Source organism: Bombyx mori, chromosome 7 (genome assembly GCF_030269925.1).
Source record: "Bombyx mori chromosome 7, ASM3026992v2".
Classification (NCBI taxonomy): domain Eukaryota; kingdom Metazoa; phylum Arthropoda; class Insecta; order Lepidoptera; family Bombycidae; genus Bombyx; species Bombyx mori.
This window is the reverse complement of record NC_085113.1, coordinates 2,932,608-2,957,095: the sequence shown is the minus strand read 5'-3', so window position 1 is coordinate 2,957,095 and position 24,488 is coordinate 2,932,608. Positions and strand designations below refer to the sequence as shown.

Below are 24,488 nucleotides of genomic sequence, written 5' to 3'. Positions count from 1 at the left end.
GTCAACGTCCATACCATGTTGAAAACACCGGTTCTCGTCCGATCACCGAAGTTAAGCAACATCGGGCGTGGTCAGTACTTGGATGGGTGACCGCCTGGGAACACCACGTGATGTTGGCTTTTTGTCTTTTTTTGAATGTATTTAACTTCAAAGTTTGATTATAATATTGATTAATAAATTAATTAATTATGAATTTATTAATCAATATAAATTAATAAATTAATAAATATTAGGTTTAACCGAATAAGAATTATAATAGTCAAATCGACTCAGGCTCTCTCACAAGCCTCATGACGCAATGAGATAATTAAAGCTTTCATAATTCAAGTCGACAAAGTGATTCCTCAACAGACATCTTTTTTTTTTGTTTTTGTTCAATACATATAGCTCCGACTACCCTTGTAGGTATGTGTCGCGAATATTTATTCAGATCCATAGAAAACACAGCATGACTGCTATCAGCCAAAGTTTCACTAGGTATCCATGACTTTGAGAATACAAAACCGAATATTCTCTGTACACATAAAACAACACCTTTATGTTTTACATCACAAGACTTAATTTCTAAAAACAGTTCTAATTTTCGTAGTAAATAAAGCTTTGTATTCGTATAATGCTCCCATTTATAACGTATTGTGTTTTGATTGCAAGCGTCAGGGTAGTTTGAGGACGGATCGAGTCTGTATGGCAGAAGGAAATGGTTATGTTCGCTGAAGTTGGACGATTTGTGAGACGTTGAATGGCAGGCCTTATGCGTCGTTTGGTTTATTGTCTATAGCGAGATTGGCGGGAAGTCAAGCGTGAACACTGAATTGGGTTTTATTGTTATTCTAGTTATTTATCTATTAAAAATAACTTGAGACGGTATTAGAACGATTTTTAATTCACAATACCACATATTTAATTTTCCTTTTCCTTTGTCGTATCACTCTTGTCAGAGCTTATAATTAACTAAACTTAAAATTTGCGTAATTACTGGTGGTAGGACCTCTTGTGGGTCCGCGCGGTTAGGCACCACCACGCTGCCTATTTCTGCCGTGAAGTAGTAATGCGTTTCGGTTCGAAGGGTGGGGCAGTCGTTGTAACTATACTTAGAACCTTAGACCTTAGAACTTATATCTCAAGGTGGGTGGGCCATTTACGTTGTAGATGTCTATGGGCTCCAGTAACCACTTAACACCAGGTGGGCTGTGAACTCGTCCAGCCATGTAAGCAATAAAGAAAAGCGGTCGTGGTCGTCATTTAGTATCATTGTTGTGGGCAGATGTTATGCCCTTCACGAGCAATCGCCACTCCTCTCGGTTTGTGGTGAGTCTGGTACACTCACGCAAACAATCACTAACTGCCGACTTAACTTGATCATCGCATGGGCAACCTTCCACGCGGTCTGGTGCCCTCTACTTTGCCCTGAACGACAAGGCTCTCTATGGAGTCATTTCCTCGCCGGGAGGAAATAATATTACATATATAATAAGTACAATGTCTTTACTTATCATTCTATGGAACACAGAAATTCAGAACACAATATGAAAATTTTGTTTAACCATTATCTCGAGGGCCCGTATTACGGAATTTCTGAGAATGAATTTTTACAGACGAACACCTATGTCTGTGTACAGTAAGCTGCAGAAGTGAAAATAGGAAATTTATAATTAACGTCATCTTTTAATAATGGATTTACCATTACCTTTACCTATTATCCAATTGCTACATTTTACTATTTGTATAAAATACTAGCCTTACTCGCCCGCTTCGCTGGACATTTAAAATTAACATTATTATTTATTGTCATTATTATTAGGGAGTCCAACACTCATATAAATATTAGCATATCCATTAAGTACATGTATTTTCTACATGGATACCAAGTTTCAAGTCAATCGAATGCATGGTTCAGTAGTTATAACGGAACATCCTTAAAAACCACTGTAGATTAATATATTAGTATAGATAAATGAAATACTAATATTAAAGTGTTAAGGGGTGATAAATATTTCAATAGGCATGTAGGTATGTAGAAATTTCACAATTTAAGATAGTACAGTAGGGTAAAAGACAACTAAGACGTATTTAGGCAATTTTGATGCTGACAGTACATGAGTCATGTTTCCGTATACCTAAGGTCAGTTTAGGCCAATACTTTAATTCCATTATAGGCTTAGGTACGTTCCTTTTGAGCCTGTTTATAAAAATACTACCAACGCCATGTTATGCAAGACAAGTAGTGTCCCTTCGTATCATGTATGACACTTTACAAAACATGCATACGTTCGATCATGACGCAAGTGTAGTGTTCGCCCACGCGGTAGGTAGACACAAACTCTCTCCAGTGTGCTTAGTGCGAGCTATTTAACGTTCTCGATAGCGTAAAAGTTAACACACATTTGTATGCAGTTGGAGCAGCGCCCCTAGCGGCAAACGTATTCAAACGTGCGAATACCATACAAATTTGAGTTAACTTTTACGCTATCGAGAACGTTAAAAAACTCGCACTAGGCACACAGGTCATACAATATCGTTTCTACAGGTTAACAGAGTTCTAGAATAAATTTGAAAGCTTTATTAGTTTAAAAAGACTACAAAAATACGCCTTAATATAAAATCCAACTAAAAAACAGTTTTTTTTTTTAATAAATTTGAATTAAAAATAGTCTAAGAAAAAATGATTTTATTGTAAAAAAGCGTGGGGTGCTTTTCAGGATATTATCAAAATAACCCTTCTACTCATATCTGTTCATAAAATATTTATAACTACTGATACCATGCACCCCACGCTTTTTTTTACATTAAAATAATTTTTTCTTACACTATTTTTAATTCAAATTTATTAAAATTTATTTTCTATTTTTTAGTTGGATTTTTTATAAAAGCGTATTTTTTTAGTTTTTTTAATATATTCTTTATTTGCGACTGAATTTCATCGACTACTTAAAAGACGAGTAACTTATTGAAGCCCTTGTTTAAGTCCCTGTCCACCCTCCAACTGCATTCCGTACGAAGTATCATTTTAGATCAAACACGTGATAATGGCTATAAGAGCGCCCCTATTATTTGATACAATAAAACTCAAGTGCCGACATATTCCGAATACAACTGCAGCTGTTTAAAAAAATTATCACAACTAACAGCATAAATACAGAGAGATACGCTTTCTAATTTTTAAGGAGTAAAGAATAAATTCGTGTGAAATTGAATGGTGTTTACTTCATTTTGTACTGGAACGATCACTGATACATAGCGCGCGAAATGCACTTGGTTCGCAGATACGCGACTAATGGTGATTGAGAAAAATATGGCGTACAGTACAATAAGTTGTGGTTATGTCTTCATGAATATTGAAGATAGAGTGACAGTATAGCTGATGGCTGCGTTAATGGCGATCCGGAGTTCAGTATTTTATTCATACGAAGTTTTATGGCGGAGATTAGATACGTGAGATTCAGTCTTCCTTGTCACTTTCATTGCGTACTCTTGAAGAAATAATAATCCCTACCTATCTGTGTTCCTTCTGCATACTAATATAAGGTAGGTACCATGTTTCCTTATTTATGGATTTTTTTTTATTGCTTAGGTGTGTGTGTGAACGAGCTCACAGCCCACCTGGTGTTAAGTGGTTACTGGAGCCCAAAGACATCTACAACGTAAATGCGCCACCCACCTTGAGATATAAGTTCTAAGGTCTCAGTATAGTGACAACGGCTGCCCCACCCTTTAAACCGAAACGCAATACTGCTTCACGGCAGAAATAGGCGGGACGGTGCTACCCGTGCGGACTCACAAGAGGTCCTACCACCAGTAATTACCACCAGTAATTATTAGTTCTAGAGATATAGAATTGTTGTAAGCCGCATGACTAGATACATTTTTTTTTTAAATGTTTGCTTATGTCTGTCTTTATCTATTAATTGTTTCTAAACCGTTAATCCAATTGTAATGAGACTTGCCGCATTTGTTGTTGGCATTCCAGTGGAGGTATCTGTCATAGTACCACGAACTAGCGATAGATGGCGTGCGAGTAGTTTAAGAATTCGTCTCATTTGTTAAAATTTGGCTGTTTGATGGAAAAAAAATTAAAAAACCACTTCCTTAAATTTTATCATAAATATCTAAAATTATAATTAGCAGGATTAATATTGATTTAAAATTATTTCAGTGCCGATAAAATAAATGTAATGATTTTTCTCTAAAAAAAAACACTATTCCAATTTTACTGGCGGCTAGCTTTTTTGACATAATTAAAAAAAAAACTTCAGAGGTGTCAAGGGACACCCGGATGGAACGAAGTTCCTTTCGATTAATTAGTGAAGGAATTGTAATATTTTTTTTTAAGTTATAATAATAAATTACGGCATTATGAAGAAGAATAAAACAATACTATGAACTAAATTACTATTGTTGAAACGCTATCTCGAGAAACTGTACTCAATACGCGGACCAATCGGATACGAGCAATGTCACGTGATAAGCGCCTACACGTTGATTGGTCAGAATGACGGATCTAAAAAGTGTCGTGACAACTTTTCGTAAGAATTTTTTCCGTCTAGCCCCCTTTCACAACGCGCGATAAGGAACTTCGTTCCAACTATTTTACAATTTAATATGGTGTTTTTTAATGAGCATTTTATTTACATTAAAGCGATATTAATGTTATATGCTCAAATTTTATGTTACCAGGCTCTGAGGTATCAGATAATTTTGGAAAAGCGAACCTCTTGCTCAAAAAAGTTTCGGAATCACTGTTCTATATCAATAAAAATCCAGAGTGAGATATTGTTTCTGAAGTTCTCGGTATTTTATAGTCTCGAGATAAATCTAATTAGAATTATGCGCAATGCTCAAAGTCACGAAGACGCATTAAGGTAATTACTGGTGGTAGGACCCCTTGTGAGTCCGCGCGGGTAGGTACCACCACCCTGCCTATATCTGCCGTGAAGCAGTAATGCGTTTCGGTTTGAAGGGTGGGGCAGCCGTTGTAACTATAGTGAGACCTTAGAACATATATCTCAAGGTGGGTAGCGCATTTACGGTTGTAGATGTGTATGGGCTCCAGTAATCACTTAACACCAGGTGGGCTATGAACTTGTCCACCCATCTAAGCAATAAATAATAATCATTATTATTATTATTATCGCGTTTTTCGCGGGTCATCGATCGCAGAGTTAGTATTATGACGCACAATACATGCCCTATTCACCCCCTTCCTTTAGATACGTATTCGACTGATTATTAATATTGTGAGGGTAATTTTCAGAGATTAATTTTACTGTTACTTATGCACGTTATTATTTTGTGACAGGGTGTTGTAATTAAAATTAGTTTTACGGTTTCATTTTGCGTTTTTTTTAATGTTATTTTACTCAAATGTTATCGATGTTTCGAAAACTATAAAGATCTCTTAGTCATCACGGACGACTGAAGTGTGTTATTCGTCGATATTTGAACACTTTTTTTTCCTACCTAAGCTGATGGTCCAGAAGGCCATATCAGCGTCACCGGGCTAGTAGGTGAGCTCACGGTGCTCAAACCTGACGATGTTGCTAACGTGAACCCTAGCAAGTGCCATGCTTCGCAGAATCTACCACCGGAACGGAAACGCGACCCACTGAAAAGATCCGGCGAGAAACTCTGTGGGCTGTGTCTGTGGGTTAATTTACTCGCCGAGCCCTTTGTCCCTAGCCACGGATTCGACGAGAACGATGACCAGTGCTTCGGTACCTAAAAGTACCATTAAAGATCGAGAGGATCCGAGATGACGTGTTTGAACACTGTGTGCTGACTTTTTTTTTTTAATTATATCTTCATTTCGCGAAAACCGCAGAAAATACTAGTGCACTATATTCGTTTCGACAAGAAACTGAGTAGGCTTTCTGCGCGTCTCTTTTTTGGTTTCATGGGTAAACCGGTCTACAGCATGAATTCCACCACCAGTTCTATAGACACGGCTTTGCTACCCTTTAATCTAGAACGCATTACTGCTTCGCGGCCGAAATAGGGAAATTGCGGTTGCAGTATTAAATTGGTCGTACGTATAGCAATATACTGAGCTAATACCAAAGCCTGTTTCATTAATATTATTTAATTAAATTAAATAGTTTTTAAATTCGGAAATTATTAATGTGTAATTCCATTAGACAACAAATTCTATTGTTCGAATCCCACTTTATTAGGGATGACAACATTCGAATTGGAAACAGTGATCTAATGTATTCACCCTAATTCACCCCTTATATGACTGTGCCGATATGTAGGACCATACAGTAAAATATGTACCACCACAGTTAAAATATTTTGTCTACTAAGATTTTTACGATAAATTAGAAGATGTTTATTTATTTATTGGGAAGGATAACTAGTGTATTAGAATATTGGAAGCTAAGCCAGCTTAAATAGTTAAGTAGGTACCGTTGGAATTATCAAATTATGTGCCTGAAATAATTGAGGCCAATTTTAACGGCTAAAGTACGTAGGATTGCTGAGAGATCCGATTCAGGCGCTTCAATAAATGGGGCAATATCTTTTTCTAATTTTTCTCAATTAATATACATAATATCTGAGGTTCTAATTTCGCCAATCAACTCGTGATCATTAAGCGAGGAGAGTCATTAAGCAAGCAGAGCTTAGTATGTAATATCATATACTGTTACGATTAGATATGTATCTCCACTATTGTTATATGATCGGGCAGCGCGGGTTACAGGTTTAATTAAATGATAATTGAGACTAATTTACGTCAAAACGCATCAGCGCAGTTACATGATTACATGACAGCTTAATTAATTCTCGTCGCACTAATTGGGACTGACCATTGAAAAACCAATTTCAATATTCTAATATATAAAATTCTCGTGTCACAGTGTTCGTTCCCATACTCCTCCGAAACCGCTTGACCGATTCTCATGAATTTTTTTATACATATTCAGTAAGCCTGAGAATCGGCTACTATCTATTTTTCATACCCCTAAGTGATTAGGGTTGTCCACCCCTAACATATTTTTTTTTATTTGGACATTTTTTTTTGTTATAATGAGGTATTATGTGGTTGAATGAGGTTTTGTTATTTTTATTATATATTCCCTCATCGTTCACAGCACTACATACCTCTTTCACTCATTTACCACATCCTTACACACTTACAATAAGTTAGTTTTTTTTCTACACTAGAAATTCCCTAGAAATCTTATTTAAGGCAAAACAACGTTTGCCGGGTCAGCTAGTACTTATTTAAAGAACAATCTCACAAAATCAACTTTTTATGAAATTACCCATTTAATAGCCTGAGAAACTGGTAATGTTTGATCTTTGTTTTCGTCAAACTATCTACTACATCATTGGTTTTTTTCGAACATAATGTTTAGTCTATGTTTTTGTGTACTCTGTGTAATGACAGTTTTGTTCAAATTTTATTGATAACTCAAAACACTTTTTTAATTTAAACTCAAAATATGAAATTCGTTTAATATTTTTCCTACCTATGCTGATAGCCTTGAGAGTATATAACAGCATTACCGAATGAGTATGTGAGCTCACGGGGCTCAAACCTGGCGAAGTTGCCAAGAAGAGCAGTGCTTCGTGGTTACTGGAGACCATAGACATCTACGACGTAAATGCGCCACCCACCTCGAGATATAAGTTCTAAGGTCTCAAGTATAGTTACAACGGCTGCGCCACCCTTCAAACCGAAACGAATTACTGCTTCACGGCAGAAATAGGCAGAAATATATAAATTCGAACTGAATTAATATGTATTGCGTTTATAATGTGTTTTTTATTAAATAATGTGTTGCTGATATAATGATGTGTTTTCTATGCCCCTTGTTTTAGTGGTAGCGTATGACGCTAGTGATTTAGAAAGTGAACAAGTTCCAAACATTACATTTTGTATCTTCGCGCTACAAAGAAATATCACTAGCTCATTGGAAGCTCTTGCCGTTTTTAGTTTTGGCGTAAAATAAATTATTAAAATTTCAGCAGATATCGGGGCTCGTATAACGAAAATGATAAATACGAGATTAAACCGTAAAATATTTTTTTTATTATCTATAGTTTTAATTACTATTACAACATTGACTGTGATTACCCATCCGAGTACCAGAACCAATGTGACGTGAATGTGAATTTCCGAATTGACGACAAGTAATTATTACTTAATATAGGTACCGATTTCAAATTGATTACACACCCAACTTGATAATGTAATTCTTAAAGATAATGTTATTTTGAAAGTTGTACAATAACTCGAACGGCTTTGTTAATAGATATTTCGTTTATGTTTCAATCTAACAATTCATCTATATTTATTTACTTTATTAATAGAAATTTGAATTCGGACAATCGACATAAATTTAAATAAAAAAAAGGCCAAAAACTATATTAAAATCAATTAATTCCGATCCAGTGTCGTCAACGTCCATACCATGTTGAAAACACCGGTTCTCGTCCGATCACCGAAGTTAAGTAACATCGGGCGTGGTCAGTACTTGGATGGGTGACCGCCTGGGAACACCACGTGATGTTGGCTATTTGTCCTCCTTATTTTGCTTTTTTTGATAATGACCAGGAATTTGTCTAGGAATTGTAAAAGGTTCATGCAAATTAAAAAAAAAAACACGATTCAATTAAAATTACATGGCTGGATGAAATTGTATTTTAAGTTTTTCAAATTAGAGTTATTTACGAGATTTATTTTATTTTATTAAAACAATTTGATGACTTTCTCTATCTTTACTTATTTTTTCGATAGTATATGCCGTATTAACTGCCAATGATGTCGAAGTAAATGCGTTATGTTATTTAACTTATTTGTCTACCTATCTGCCACTAGCCTCGAGGAGATTTCATAGCTTCACCTTAACTGGTTGGCCAGCTCACGGGGCTCTGTATGAAAGAGCTTGCTAACATCTGTCCTAGCAAGAGCAGTGCTTCGCTGAATCTACCACCGGATCCGAAGAGCCACAGCGAAGATCCGCCGAGAAACTCAGCGGGTTATGTCTATTGGTTAAATGACAAGTTTTTTTTTTTTCCTTATATGGGTGGACGATCTCACAGCCCACCTGGTGTTAAGTGGTTACTGGAGCTCATAGACATCTACAACGTAAATGCGCCACCAACCTTGAGACATAAGTTCTAAGATCTCAGTATAGTAGTATAGTTACACGGGCTACTCCACCCTTCAAACCGAAACGCATTACTGCTTCACGGCTGAAATATGCGGGGTGGTGGTACCTACCCGTACGGACTCACAAGAGGTCCTACCACCAGTAACAGTCCCTACGCCAGGTAAGAATGACTGGTGCTCGAAATCCCTAAAAGTACCAAGAGTATTTCTGAAAGGCTAATAATATAGTCAATGAACTCAATTGTCTGTTATCCCCTTCTAAAAAATTGCAAATTCAAAAGCACTTCAATCAAATACTTAGGTACCTACTTATATCTTAATTATTAATTTAAAAATGATTTTGGACGTAAATCCAAATATGCGGGTGTGTTATGCGTAATATTACGCAATCGATCAACTTCAGTCTAATTTAGCTCATCTGCGTAATAATTTCCTCAACTTGTCCGATTAATGAAGAAGCAAGGGGTATGATAAGTATATTTAATGTCCGCATATATCTTGGTACAGTTATGTTCTAAAAATAGTTATATCATTTTTGATTTGCCTTCTAGTGAGTTCGATGTTTGCACGTTAAATTTAAAATTGTCATAATGTTCTCAGATAAGTACTAAGATATACTTCAAAATATTTCTTAAATTCAGAATCGAAGCTGCTGATATTATTATAAACTAGCTGACCCGGCAGACTTCGTAGTGCCTCAATCGATAAATGAAAGACCTAAGCTTTTCATCACATGGTCACATCAAAGGAAAAACAAAATTGTTATTTTTATTTCATTCCCAGCATTTTCATATTTATCTACCTTTTAAAACTTCTCTGGACTTCCACAAATAATTTAAGACCAAAATTAGCCAAATCGGTCCAGCCGTTCTCGAGTTTTAGCGAGACTAACGAACAGCAATTCATTTTTATATATATAGACAATAGATAATATTTTGTTAAATTGTGTCGTTGAAAGTTTCGATTGTATTTTATTTCAAAATCGCCATTCCATATACAGTAATGGTGCAGCAATACCAAAAAAAAAACACTTCTAGATCTCAGTCTGACTTCTAAACAAAATATGTTGTGACAATGCAGGTATACGACAAAGGGAAGATCTTCCATCGAGCGGGTGATATTGCTCGGTAGACCGACGGTCCGGATGTTGTTGTTCGGAACTTGTATATACGCAAGCTTATCTTGAAAATGTCGTAAGCGAGATTCAGGCATCTGTCAAATATCTTGCATTGTATGATGGCTACCCATCACAGACAAGAAAACAGCCAAATGAGTTAACTTAGCCCATAGATATCAACAACGTAGATGCGGCCACGCATCTTGAGACATGAGTTCTAAATCTTAGTTCTATAGTACAACTAGCTGTACCCGTCCGCTTTGTTGGCCATTTAAAATTAACATTATCATTTCTCATCCCCACAAAGATTCTCATCATTAACGCCCCCGCAACTGGTGTATCCAACGCTCATATAAATATTAGCCTATCCATTAAGTACATGTATTTTCTACATGGATACAAAGTTTCAAGTCAATCGAATGCGTGGTTCAGTAGTTATAACGGAAAATCCGTAAAAACCTTTTATTAGTATAGATTACCCCGCCCTTTAAAAAACCTGCGTTACTGCTTCACTACAGGAATAGGCAGGGTGGAGATACCTACCCGTGCGGTCTCCCAGGACGCCTTAAAAGCCGTTAAAAGTAGTATTTCACAGTGCAGGGCGAAACATTTTCCATTCAACTGTACCTCTAGTCTAAACACGTGAGGTGGCTAATCGGTAGAAACATTTCATTAAGCCATGCGGGCTATTTGTTATCTACACTTAAACATTACTCGGTCAAGTTACGCTCGTGCGAATAGCGTCGATTTGTTTATTAATTTTTTTGAATCGACAATGCGTTTCCAAAGGTCTTTTTTGCCACGAACCATCCGGGTTTGGAATGGACTCCCCTGCATGGTGCTTTCCGAGCGCTATGACATGTCCTTTTTCAAACGAGGCTTGCGGAGAGTACTTAATGGTAGGCAGCGGCTTGGCTCTGCCCCTGGCATTGCTGACGTCCATCAGCGACGGTGACCACTTACTATCAGGTGGGCCGTATGCTCGTCTGCCTACAAAGGCAATAAAAAAAAAGAGCTTCGAACTGTTTTTTTGATTGCTTACAACAGTTGGATATCTTTATACACATTTTAAAAGAACGCGGTCAGATTTTCTTAGATTAACCTAATCATCTGGGATAATGGATCTTTGCTTAAAGACATAAGTTATTCTTTTCACGATTTCAGATCGCGGCGACTAAGTACGTCTCTATGTTCTGGTATATTCTAGAAGTTAGTCAGTGTGTGTTTTCATTCTTTTGGACAATTTTTCCTTACTTATTCTTTGGTAGCCTAAGGGACCTCTACCAGACAGACGAGATTGCAACTCACCTAATAATTGTCACTGTTACTCGAGGACATCGGCACTGTCAGTTATCTAAACAAGCAAGCGGCTACCTTAACACCAGTACGGTACATACCAGTGAGGACGTGAGTATTAATAAAAAATCTATTTACAAATACAAATTTGTCACTGACTATAATAAACAATGGAATGACAGAACAATTTCAAAAGCCCTCTAATTACATCACACCCATCCCGACACATCAGCATTAGTTCCTCGCAGATCAACGTGATCAGTCAAAAAGGCCCGCACCATCCGAAATAAAATATGCATAGAAGGGTTGAGTCCTGGTCAGATTGGCCACGCTTTCAGTATTAATATCTTGATCCATCAGCCGTTGACGGTTTAAGATGAATCAGTGCCAGTCATGGAAGGGTTAGGGCACAGTTACGACTTAGTGGCTCTCAAAGTTTCTAAAGATATTGTTTTGTGATTTAATATTTTATTTATGTTATTCTATTTTATTTATTTATTTACATCTTACCCGAATGTGTTACAGAGCCCGCTGATATCTATAATCTTTCGAGAATAATACAATAAAACCTAATCGAAGTCTTTTTGGCTTCTCCGCGTCGTAACGTTGCATGGATGCAACTATTTCAGTGTTCAAATACCGCAGTCAGGTGTCAATTTATCTGATAGAAATACGTAGTAAATGCGATGAAAGAACACAGCACTGTGTAATAAACGTGCTATTTTCAGTGGGTCGCGATTCCGATCCGGTAGTAGATTCTGCGAAGCACTGCTCTTGCTAGGGCTAGTGTTAGCAAATTCTCTTAGGTTGAGCCTGTGAGCTCACCTACCCGTCCAGGCGTAGTTGGAATAACCTCTTAGGTTACCAGCAAATAAGTAGAGAAAAACAAAAGTAATAAAAATGATACCTTTAATAAATTTGCGTAACTACATATAATATTTAAAACACTTTAATTACATTCAGAAACATATTACGTTTATTTTTTATTTCATAACCCCTAAATTTAATAAATATTGAAACTGCTTAAAAGTTTGGAAGCCACAACGCCGCGTGATTTATTCCGCGTCACAGACAAAGGGTTAAGTTACCATTAATTAACGATACTCGTACCAGCATTGGCAAAATGAAGAGATTTTAATTGTAATCCGTGTTTAGAAGAAAAAATCTAATTAAATGCTACTGTTGCTCCGAAAAAATATCTCTCTGGTAATGGTCATCGTAACTTAAAAATGTCTCAACCCCAATTCCCTCACCCACCTTCAGGAATGAAGTCAAAATAGCTCAATTAGTTCAATGATCTTTCAATGGAGATGTTTATAATGTTGAGAGACGCTGATTAAATGCATCGATAATTTGCAAACTTTAGTTACTCTATGTGAATATGTCCGGTCATTGTTCGACGGGCGAACTAACCTATTACTACTCAGGTAAACAGAGTGAGGGCCAGCTCCAACAGTATCCTGAGCATGATCGCAAGCAGGCTGGACTGTATATACATGGGTCGCTGTGGTGCCATCTCCCATGGGATGTTACCACAGTAATTCATTGTGATGTAAATATAACTACTAACATAGGTCTAAGTCTTATTAACAATTTATATGAGTCATGGATACTTGAAATAAAAACATTATTATTATTATTATTATTATTATGCCGGAAGTTGCCGGATCTTCTTAGTGGGTCACGGTTCCGATCCGGTGGTAGATTCTGCACAGCACTGCTCCTGCTAGGGCCAGTGCTAGCAAGCTCTTTTAGGTTGATCCTAATGAGCACCTACTAATAGCTGAAATAGCCCCTTAGAGCACCAGTGAATAGGTAGGAAAAGGCTAGGCTCCGCTTAAACAGTTTTTGACTACCTGACCAAGAGCTATTTGTTCGAACTGTAGTGGTAGTAGAGCTAATAGTTCACTAAAGTGTAGATCTTAGTTTCGCCTGAAAAACTATTTGATTTAACTTTTACGCTATCGAGAACGGTAAAAAACTCTGCTAACTAAGCACACTGTTTATTAATGAAAAAAAATCTACTGCTTTGTTTCGGTTTAAAATCTTCTTTAACAAAAAAAAAAATCAATTCGTAAAGGTGAGATCTTCCCCAACCGATCGATTTGTTCCGACAAAAGTATCAACACAATATGAAGCCGAAACCCACCCGCCTAGATTAACGAAGTGCGCCCAACAATAGCTAAGCCGTTTTTCACCCGATTCGATTTCACAGCAATTAAAAAGTTCTATTTGACAATGAAAGGGTTAAGGCTCAGTGATTATGAGTCTTTTCGGGAATGCGGTTACGATATTCGATTTTTTTACTTTTTTTTAATTTTAATAGACAATGATTTTTTTTTGCCCTTATAGGCTTATTACGGTGGTAGGACCACTTTTGAGTCCGCGCGGATAGGTACCACCGCCCTGTCTATTTCTGCCGTGAAGCAGTAATGCGTTTCGGTTTGAAGGGTGGGACAGCCGTTGTAACTATACTTGAGACTTTAGAACTTGTATCTCAAGGTGGGTGTCGCGTCTACGTTGTAGATGGGCTACGTCTATGGGCTCCGGTAACCACTTAACACCAAGTAGGCTGTGAGCTCGTCCACTCATCTAAGCCGTAAAAAAAAGGCAGACGATTATACTACCCCTACTGATAGTGAGTGGTTACCGTCGCCCATGGGATCAGCAATACCAGGAGCAGAGCCAAGCCGTTGCCTACCGTATTTTTAACCGACTTCAAAAAAGGAGGAGGTTCTCAATTCGACTGTATTTTTTTTATGTTTGTTACTACATAACTTTTGACTGGGTGAATCGATTTTGATGATTCTTTTTTTATTACAAAGCTGACGCTTTCTGTGTGGTCCCATTTCAATTTAGTCCAGTTCTGATAGTGGTATCCATGAGAAAACCATATAAGTCTTAAATTTGCATTGAGCAAGTGCGCGACAAATAGATGAATAACTCAATAACTCAATATCACGCCAACCGATTTCGATGACTATTCTTTTTAGTGTACATTAATTTGTTTTGAAATATCTTTTTTTTTCTATTTGAAGTCGGTTTGTGTTAAAACATGTCTATTTACAATTATTATTATAACAGTAATAGTAAAATGTTTATTCATTAAAAATGTTCATACACTCCAAGTCCCGCTAGTTCCAAACAGGTTTTAACGTCCAGTCAGCGCGGATCTAATGTCAGTACTAGGGTCAGTACATAAAAGAGGTCTTCCAAAATTTCAAATTTTGCTATATTTTTGAAAGGAAGTTCCTTATGGGACGATGCGGAGGGGTACCCTAACCGGGAAAAAACGTCCGTAACGTAAGATTTTTATTAGTAATGCACACAGTGTACGACTTGACTTTGTAATAACGTACAAAAAATAACATATTTTTTTATCATTCATTGACCACGATCTCAGAGCGTTCGTTTGCGCAATACACTAACTCTTATGCAAACAGCCGTGAATGAAGTGTACCACAATAAGTTCGCACGTTACCGAACGACCGTGGGTTGTTGCGAAACCTCCAGTTTTATTTTCTTTATACCTCGAATAGAACTTAAAATTAATATTTTTATAATAAGGAACTTCGTTCCTATCCGGTGTCTCACGACACCATACATTTTTTTTATCGAAGTAAAGATCTTCAATTTTCCGAGCTCAGTAATTGACTCAATACGGTCTCCTGGACGTTCGTGGTTAAGAGTTAATACATTTTTTGAGCTCCCTCGAATTACTTTCGCTGGACGTAATAAGATGATTTAATTAGAACTTCTTGTGTATTTGTCGTTGGGATAAAATGTTGTTTCTAGTAGATTTACGTGTTTTTTTTTTTCGAGATCATTCTCAATATTTGAGGCATAATAACGGATTGTTCTAAATTTGAATGTTCTCGAACCTTCTCCCAATAGGATTTAATTTTTAGTGCTGAACTTATTTTCACATAGGTACCTATTTTGCAGAAATTGCTAAAATATTTTTAAATAAAAGTACCTTATAAAAAACTTTAATTTAAAAAGTCAACGGTAAATTCACAGCAAAGTAATTTTATAAATGTTATCAACATGTTATAAATGTTTTATATGCGCGCATTAAAACACGTCCGTACAGGTCGATACCTAATACTTCCAATCAAACTGCGCAATAGTCGGTATTCCGACGCTCCACACTTAAACAAGTTAATAGAGAGTCGATCTATCGACGTTTCGCGCTCAAAAGGGCTCTTAAATAAAAAAATAAAACGTATATGAACCCCATCCCATCCCACAAATCCATTTAGCTAATTGAGTGCTTTGTAAAAAACTGATTCGCTTCGATTGAAATATCCGAAGTATTCCGAAGATACGAGGCACAAGGAGAATAGTTGTGCAGAGAGTGATCAGAAAACAGTACTTACCTTTACCCTAGACACGACCTTCAAAAATGAAGTTAGGTACTCGGAAGGCGAAAAAGCTAAGATTTGATCTATATAAACATTATATCGGTACTTTAATATTCTCGTATAGTCTAGTTAAATACAATCCATAATTTTCTGCTACGAATAATTATTTATTCGTAGATTATCTGCTACAGTAAAAGAGACAATAATATTTTCTCTTCAAACCTAAATTAATTTATAATAGAAATGTGTATAACAAAAACAAATTTTTCGTCGTTCTAAGCTCAAAAAAACTCCTTCGAGCCGGATTTGAACCAGCGACCTATGGATGTCCACAGTAGAAACTCGTACACTACAGTCCACCGCTCTACCAACTGAGCTATCGAAGGCGATAACGGTTGATTTGAAATTATACTACACTATCTCAATCACAATTTGTTCATATTTATCAGTAACTATATTGTATTAATTTTAATTTACAAAACATAATATAATCAAGACTGATATGTATATGCATGTTTACTACGTATTTACATTCAAACAAGAGCTCTAAGATGATCTTAGTTGGTTAATGTAACAACGACTATCATTCTCTTCTTTATCTAATATAGCGACCCGCCCTCGCTTCGCTTCGGAAACATTAAAACACACATGAAACCAAAAAAAATAAATAAAAAATAAATAAAAAAAAGTAGCCTATGTTCATCAGGGACAATGTCGGCTTCTAATGGAAAAAGAATTTTTCAAATCGGTCCAGTAGTTTCGGAGCCTATTCGAAACAAACAAACAAACAAATCTTTCCTCTTTATAATATTAGTATAGATTATTTATCTAAAAAAAATCTAATATTAACAAAATAATCTAATATTGAAAAAAAAAAGACATGCCCGCTAACTTTCTTGCCAATTCTTCTCAGGATGGAGGCTAGTTCTTGTGAATTGGCGGTAGTTCTTTTGACTTTCAACAAGTATGTACTTTCATTTATGCTGAATAAAAAAAATTTGATTTGATTTGATTTATCGTACACCCCACCTAGTGCTGCCGCAAAGTTCTTGTGCGTTTCGGTTTGATAAATCATTAGGGGTCGTGCGTGAGATCGTTTGCCCAAATTATAAAAAAAAAAAAAAAACACCCACGTCAATAGCAAACCAAAAACAAATCAGTTCTCATTAGCCGTTGCGCATTTACTAAACGCATTCCCGTAAACGAGAAAGCAACAAAATGGCGACCATCAAAACAATTGAATCAGCACAATCAGCGTTACGCCGACGAACGACTCACCTCGAATATTTCATCGCGACCGAACCACTAAATTATCTAAATAGGAATCACTCCGCGATCAAGGAGGTTCCGTTTCGTAACGAGATTTAGTGTTTCTGGATGTGGTATACATTTTAAAATAATTTTTTTTTATAGCTTAGGTGTTTGGACGAGCTCATAGCCCACCTGGTGTTAAGTGGTTACCGGAGCCCATAGACATCTACAACGTAAATGCGCCACCCACGTTGAGATATAAGTAATAAGGTATAGTTAGTTACAACGGCTGCTTCACGGCAGAAATAGACGGGGTGGAGGTACCTACCCGTGCGGACTCACAAGAGGTCCTACCACCAGTAAACAGGTTAAATAAAATAATTAGGTATTTGGGTGATGCGATATTCGTTTACTACCGAAAATATCGAAAATTTATGAACTGCTTGAAATTGTCAAATAAAGTTATGTTTGTTTCAGGGTTTCAAGCTTTGAGTGAAAACGGAGAAGCGATGTTTTGTTTTACATTAAACTTCAGCTTTTCTTCTCTACATAATGGCTGGTAGCTTATGAGAGTATTCAGGGAAGTTCAATCCGTTTAGATTCCGCATTTCAGAATAGATTTTGTACCTTATTGTTTTGCGGAAACATCTGTTAAGCCTTGAGAAATTTTGTTAAATTTTAAACTTTACTTTATTTCACTAAACTAGAAATATTTTCATTGTGGTAGCTGATTATTTTTCTTCAGATTTTCATAAGTCAAATCCAGTAAATTTAGTCCTTAAACAAAACTAATACACAGAGATACAGACAAAGATGGCGGGCGGAAAACCGTCGCGCCTGCTGTCATTGCAGCCGGAAGTCCTCCGCCATTTTGATAAATAGTTGTTCTTCGAGTTTTTCTCATGCAAATGAGGGGTCCGGATGACGGATGGCGTTTGTCACGATTTCCGTGGATGAATTTAATTTAGGGCCGCGGATTAATCTGCGCTGCTATGGGAATTGAGAGGGCCTAGCGAAGTGTTTTTTTTTTTTAAATGCTAAATGTGGCAAAAGTACTTTATGGATTTTAGGAGTTATATCGCGTTGTTGGATCGACTGAATTCTTTCTTTTTAAATTTCTGTATTTATTTCGTACTTACTCGGATGAGTCCCTTTTTTATTGCTTAGTTGGTTGGACGAGCTCACAGCAAACTTGGTGTTAAGTGGTTACTGGAGCCCATAGACATCTACAACGTAAATGCGCCACCTACCTTGAGACATGAGCTGTAACGTCTCACTTTTAAGAACACAAGAGCTGCCCCACCCTTTAAATCGAAACGCATTACTGCTTCACGGCAGAAATAGGCAGGGCGGTAGTACCTACCCGTGCGGACTCACAAGACGTCCTACCATCAGTAATATATGTTACTTATGTATATTATCATACATAGATATAGACGCAGGTCAAGTTAACGAAAGGCATCTTAAAAAGATGACACAGTTGAATTGAAATAACAGCTTGGACAGGATATTATAAATTCAAAACCGCTCTTAGTAACGGTATTTCTTTATTTTTTGCACCCGCATAAGACACGGTCTAGCTGTAAAGGCCAAAGGACAGATGTCCGTGTTTAATGATGGTATGGCACAAGCACATTTATTAAGTAATTGGAGTGTTGTTTAATTTTTTCCAAGTGCAAATAGACTCGTAAAACACCTGGCTTGTAATTTCTATTTTTCCATCTGGAAAGGCAAAGGTATCATACCATACAGCCATATTTTTTTTTATGAAAGATGTTAATATGAAGTGAAATGAAATGAAGTTGATTAATTTGGAACATTAATCAATTGGCATGAAATGAGATGATATGGGATGAAATATAATCTCAGTAAAATGGTGGTTATTTACTGAGACTTTTTCAATGGACTTTTTGGAGGATCCCGAGAAGCTACGTACGTCTAGCGGATTTGTTTAATTTTCCCACATTTGTGCATTTTCACAGATACTAAACAGTTAATAAACCACCGTTATTACACACTTACACCCATATCTTACTGGTGGTAGGACCTCTTGTGAGTCCGCGCGAGCAGGTACCACCACCCCGCCTATTTCTGCCGTGAAGCAGTGATGCGTTTTGGCTTAAAGAGTGAGGCAACCGTTGTAACTATATTGAGACCTTAGAACTTATATCTCAAGGTGGGTGGAACGGTAACGTTGTGGATGTCTATAGGCTCCAGTAACCACTTAACACCAGGCGGGCTGTGAGCTCGTCCACCCCTCTAAGCAATAAAAAAAAAGACTTCCACTACTGGACATAGGCCTCCCCCAAGCCTCGCCACAAAGATCGGTCCAGCGCTACCTGCTTCCAGCAGATAGTAATTACTGTTCAATGATATTTAACTCACGGTAGCTATATATCTTTTGCGGTTGAAATTATGAAGATGAGTACGATAAAAAGCGTTCGATAATAAGTCCGGTGCATTAAGTTCCGGTAAAGACGAAATTTACTTTAGATAAAGATTTGTGAGATTTACTTCTAATAAGAAATTACTTTTATTTTAAACTAGCTGACCCGGCAGACTTCGGAGTCCCTCAATCGGTAAATAAAAGACCTAAGCTTTTGTATAAAATAAACTAAAAACAAACAAAAGGAATCCGTCCGACGGAGGACACATCAAAGGGAAAACCAAATTGTTATTTTTATTTATAATCCCAGCATTTTCATATTTATTTACCTTTTAAACCTTCTCTGGACTTCCACAAATAATTCAAGACCAAAATTAGCCAAATCGGTCCGGCCGTTCTAGAGTTTTAGCGAGACTAACGAACAGCAATTCATTTTTATATATATATATAGATAGATAGATTATACTTGGTGAGATACAGAATGAGAATGGTGTGCATTCGCTCTTTTGGGTGGACACGGGTTGAAGAAGAGAGATACAGAAGAAACTGATTTATTCGGGTCTAATTGAGTCAAAAATATAGTCTGGTACAGGATGAACGGCTTAAAAAGTTCAAAAAGTCAACAACATTACGTGGTGTTCCCAGGCGGTCACCCATCCAAGTACTGACCACGCCCGATGTTGCTTGACTTCGGTGATCGGACGAGAACCGGTGTTTTCAACATGGTATGAACGTTGACGTTAGATGTGTTTAATTTATAAAATGTTTTCAGCGAATCAAAGTTTAATACGTTATTTTCAAATTGTGTGATCTGTAGTATTTCTAATATTATCATTTAAAATTTTAAAGAATGCTCTGAAATGAACTTTACTTCGGCTATTTAAATTCGATTTTGCAATAACAATAAATGCTATTAAAAGAGTATGCTACCAGCACGTGTGCCCAAGATAAACCGTAAAAACGTAGCATTTCGTAATTAGATTACATTGACAATATAAAATTTACTTTAAACCTACGAATAATTATTATTTATTCGTAGCTTTTATATTAATATTTATATGAATGTTTGTCTTTCATTAACAATCGATTAAAGTTTGTTATTATTTTATTTAAAATGTGGTATTGATTGATTAGTTTGTTCGGTTTTTCCCTGGCTTTTTTTTTTATTGCTTAGATAGGTGGACGTGCTCTCAGCCCACCTGGTGTTAAGTGGTTACTGGAGCCCATAGACATCTACAACGTAAGTGCGCCACCCACCTTGAGATGTAAGTTCTAAAGTCTCATGATAGTTACAACGGCTGCCCCGCCTTTCAAGCCGAAACGCATTACTGCTTCACGGTAGAAATAGGCGGCGTGGTGGTACTTACCCGTGCGGACTCACAAGAGGTCCTACCACCAGTAAGCCTATTCACTGGTACCCTTAGAGGCTCTTCCAGTTAGGCCCGGACGCGTAGGACGCTCACGGGTTCAACCTGAGAGAATTTGCTAACATTAGCCCTAGCAAGAGCATAATCTACCACCGGATCGGAATCGCGACCCGCTGAGAAGATCCGGCGAGAAACTCAGTGGGTTAATAAAATTGTTCGTAATTAACCCACAGTACAGTTTAAACGTAACACGTGCTAATACTCACTGACTTAAAAATTAATAACTGCAGTTCATTGTATAATAATTAGTTTAATGAACTTATAAAAGTATTTACAATACCTAATATGTAGGTATGTGTGCAGACTTCTTTTTCTTTTTTATATATTAACTTTGCAATAACTAAACACCTTTGCAGGAAGTCGACTGTGAAAGGTCAATTCTTTAAGGTCCAGTAATATTTCAATCGAAATATTATGCTTTCCGGTGTGAATATAATTTTGTTTACTTTTTCAAGATTTTAATTTTTTTGCGCGAAACTCTAATTGTTTTTCTAAAAGCAGTACCTATAGCTTAACTTAGTTTTTATAACATCGAATATCTGACAGTGTAAGCTCCGTCAAGTTGGTGCAGCTTTCCGCGAATTCCGGACCAAATAGACAACGGACAGACAAAAATATTTTCTTTTTACAATATCGTGAATATCTTCACGTGGTTTTAGTAAAAAGCTGTTATTTTAAAATCGCAAATGACAGTTGTAGTAGTCGTTTTATTTTCCAGGTGGAAAGGCAAAGGTATCATACCATACAGCCTAATCTTATATATTATTTTTATCAAAAATTATAATTTGGAGTGAAATGAAATGAATTCATTGATCAATGGGCACGAAGTGAAATGAGACGAGACGAGCTGATATGGGATAAAATATAATCTCAGTAAAATGGTGGATATTTATTGAAAAATTTTCAATGGACCTTTTTGTAGGATCCCGAGAAGCCACATCCAGCAGTTTTGTTTCATTTTCCCACATTTGTGCACTTTCACAGATACTAAACTGTTAATAAACCACCGTTATTGTACATTTCAACTTGAACAAACACAAAAAAAAACAAAAAAAAACAATTCTCACAACTTCGCTCATCGCATTCCCGCCAAAAAGTCCTAATATTTGTATGGATTGAAAATAGGGTTTTTTTTTAAATTATAAGTGATGATTCAGTCAAACGTCAAACGCTTAATTAAAGGTGGGTGAGAACGTAGATAGTTCTATCAGTATTTGGTTGCTGTCTACTGTCTACAAGCTCCGATGACCATTTAGGCCTTAAACTAATCTGCTCACCAAGGAGGTGAAAAGGATCTATTTAATTTAAATAATCTATTAATATAGGCACTGTACATGAAGCAGTGCCCTTAACTTGGAAACCATAATACCAATTACCTAATAAATTATGATATATTGTAGATGAAACATAATGTGACAATTAAATATATTATGAAAAAAATATATTATAGAAGTGTGACACGTCTTTAACAGAATAGCCACGTGTCCATACATTCCAGACACAAGTATGACTCATGCCTTGACGTGCTTCGTCGACCGTGAACGCACCTGGGAGAAGAACTATCACATTATTTACCCTACCTTAAGACTTAGATGATAAGGCATAATATTGTTTGAAACGTTTTTTTACCTTTTTAGACTAGTTCCTCGATTGCACATTTAAAGCATTTTAGTTCTTATGCTTGGTGGGTTGAGGTCAAAATTGCTGAATCAATAATATAGGAGTAATTTTTTTTAAACGCAATCTTCGTCTTTATGGCTAACGGCATACAGCTCAACGGATTCCTTGGTAGACAGGTGTGCTGAACAGTGAATGAACCTTGTAGTTTTTTCATAAGCCTGTGTAACGGAATGTGTAGTATTTTTTCAAATAGAATTACAAACAGTTGTATTACACGAAGTGTGACTTACTGAGTCATCGTTTGGATCAGACCTTAAAATTAGGTGACCGATGTATTATTTATTTTAAGTTTGAAAGATCACCAATAGAATTATATATATTTGTTGCTTAGATGAATGTACGAGCTCACAGCCTACCTGTTGTTAAGTGGGTACTGGAGCCCATAGACATCTACAACGTAAATGCGCCACCCACCTTGAGATATAAGTTCTATGGTCTCAGTACAGTTACAACGGCTGCCTTCAAACCAAAACGCATTACTGCTTCACGGCAGAAACAGGCGGGGTGGTGTTACCTACCCGTGCGAACTCACAAGAGGTCCTACCACCAGTAATTACGCAAATAATAATTTTGCGGGTTTGATTTTTATTACACGATGTTATTCCTTCACCGTGGAAGTCAATCGTGCACATTTGATGAGTACGTATTTCATTAGAAAAATTGGTACCCGCCAGGGATTCGGACACCGGTGCATCGCTCAACACCAATGCACTGGACGTCTTATCCCTTAGGCCACGACGACTTCAAAAGTATCAAATGTTGTAGAATACTGGCTGCCTTTCCCTTGAAACTCAAATACGTAAGTACTTTTCGGTATTAGTCACGCTTTAACTGTACAAAGATATCATGCGTGTTCAATCAACCTAATCACTCTACCTGCTATCTTTGATTATATTATCTACTATATTCAGGTGGTTTTGTTTATCATATAATTTCAATCTGTAGATTAGTAAACAAATATATTGTTTTTTACATGACACAATACATGTTCACCCACAGACACAGCCCACTGAGCTCCTCGCCGGATCTTCTCAGTGGGTCGCGTTTCCGGTCAGGTGGTAGATTCTGCGAAGCACGGCTCTTGCTAGGGTCAGTGTTAGCATCACTCCGGTTTGAGCCCCGTGAGCTCACCTACTAGCTAAGGTTACGCTGAAATAGCCTCTCAAGGTTATCAGCTTAGGTAGGAAAAAAAATACACGTTCAAGAATTTATATGGTTCACACATGCATCGGTCACTGGACAGCTCACCCCCATAACTCTTCAGAACATTAATAAAAGCGTGACCAGAATAAAAATGCTATCTCTCATCTTTTTCGCACATTACGGAAGCTATTAATAAACAAAAAAATGTTGACAACAATCTATAAGTAGATCTTTCAATTGAATAAGTAGACCTTGTGTCGTATACGTTAAAGCTTAAAATTGCAGTTGCGCATTTCAAATAAATTTAAAGTACAAATTTGCGTTTTCAGATGAATATCAGAATCTTCATATAGTTTGCTTGTAAATTTTTGTATCGAACTGCAAATTTAAGTTTGCGTTGCTGAAGTACAAAACTTACGGTCAGCGTATTAATTTGCATGACAATAGGGATGTTTTAAAATATGTACGATGAACGCGCGTCTACTTAATTGCAGTATGATGGCTATCAATTGCGAAATAGGAAGGTTTTTTCCTATTTCGTCCACTCCATTGGACGTTGTTCAATGATTTTTAGGAATTTTTCATAAAAAAATGAATGGAGTGGTCTTCAATTTTTAATTGATAATAACAATTATATGTTTGTACTGATTATTCTCCCGCTAATTAATTAAGACACTACGTAATGTAACTTATGACTATCAATCAGAAG

General features: G+C 36.7%; 4 non-coding genes across 4 annotated transcripts; 2 read left to right on the top strand and 2 right to left on the bottom strand.

Annotated features, from left to right (window-relative positions):
• On the top strand, positions 1-119 carry LOC119628761 (5S ribosomal RNA). The gene has a single exon (XR_005244909.1). It is a non-coding gene; the product is annotated as a 5S ribosomal RNA (ribosomal RNA).
• Positions 120-8,399: 8,280 nt separating this feature from the next.
• LOC119628771 (5S ribosomal RNA) lies at positions 8,400-8,518 on the top strand. Its single transcript, XR_005244913.1, has one exon. It is a non-coding gene; the product is annotated as a 5S ribosomal RNA (ribosomal RNA).
• Positions 8,519-16,183: 7,665 nt separating this feature from the next.
• Positions 16,184-16,278, bottom strand: TRNAY-GUA (transfer RNA tyrosine (anticodon GUA)). Its single transcript has 2 exons — positions 16,242-16,278; positions 16,184-16,219 (listed from the first exon to the last, which is right to left on the bottom strand). It is a non-coding gene; the product is annotated as a tRNA-Tyr (tRNA).
• A 3,871-nt stretch (positions 16,279-20,149) lies between these two features.
• LOC119628778 (5S ribosomal RNA) lies at positions 20,150-20,268 on the bottom strand. The gene has a single exon (XR_005244919.1). It is a non-coding gene; the product is annotated as a 5S ribosomal RNA (ribosomal RNA).
• Between the last annotated feature and the right edge of the window lie 4,220 nt (positions 20,269-24,488).